Below are 968 nucleotides of genomic sequence, written 5' to 3' on the forward strand. Positions count from 1 at the left end.
GATATAAAGAGAACCAGAGTTGACAAGAATTGAGTGTATGAATGTTCAGGGGCTAGTTGGACAAGGCATTGGTTAGATGAAAACTAGATACAAAAGGTGAGGAGAGAAGTGGACAGCATCACACTCAGAGTATTTTTTGTTACATTATTTTCGATGTTAAATATACTTACAGAAAAGTACATAAAATGGATATGTAAACTTTAACAAATATCCATAATCCACGCTTATTTCCCACATCTAGATGAAGAAGTATAACACTGCTAGAACTTTCAGCTCCTCTCTACTTGGATACCTTTGTCTAATCATAAACCCCTATTTGGAACCCTGAAACAGAATATAATACTAAATTATTCATTTACAACTGTAAATGCATTCTTACACAACTTAGATTTGTTTCCTTATTTCTGAAACTTGCATAAATGGAATTAAACTACGTGTACGTAACTTCAACTTGCCTGCTTTGCTCCACTTCAGTTTGTGAGCCTCATCCGAGCTGTTGGATACCGCTTTTGTTCATTATTTCCCTCTGTGTAATATTTCACAATTTATTTGTTCGGTGTAGATAGACATTTGGCAGAGGCCACACACTGCTTTTCGTTTTGAATTTTACAAGCACTGCTTCCATAAATGTTCTTGTAGTTTGGTGCCCATATGCACAGTTATCTTGAGGCTATACCCCCAAATTAGACTGACTGAGTCATTAAGTTAAGCTCATCTTCAAGATCACTAAGTAATGAATTCTGCTTCCTAAAATTTTTATGCTAGCTTGCATTCCTTTCAACAGTTTATGAGAATTCTCTTCGCTATGAAAATTTAATTGTTGCAAATTTAATATATCTTATTCTGGTTTTATTTTGCTTCTTCTAGGTACAGATACTCTTGAAGTTACCAAAGTTTGAGTTTCTACCCTCAGTGGAAATGCTTCACATAACAGTCATTGCTACGTATTGATTAAATGACGTTAACTA

This window comes from Otolemur garnettii, unplaced genomic scaffold (assembly GCF_000181295.1).
Source record: "Otolemur garnettii isolate 467f Iridium unplaced genomic scaffold, OtoGar3 scaffold00059, whole genome shotgun sequence".
NCBI lineage: Eukaryota > Metazoa > Chordata > Mammalia > Primates > Galagidae > Otolemur > Otolemur garnettii.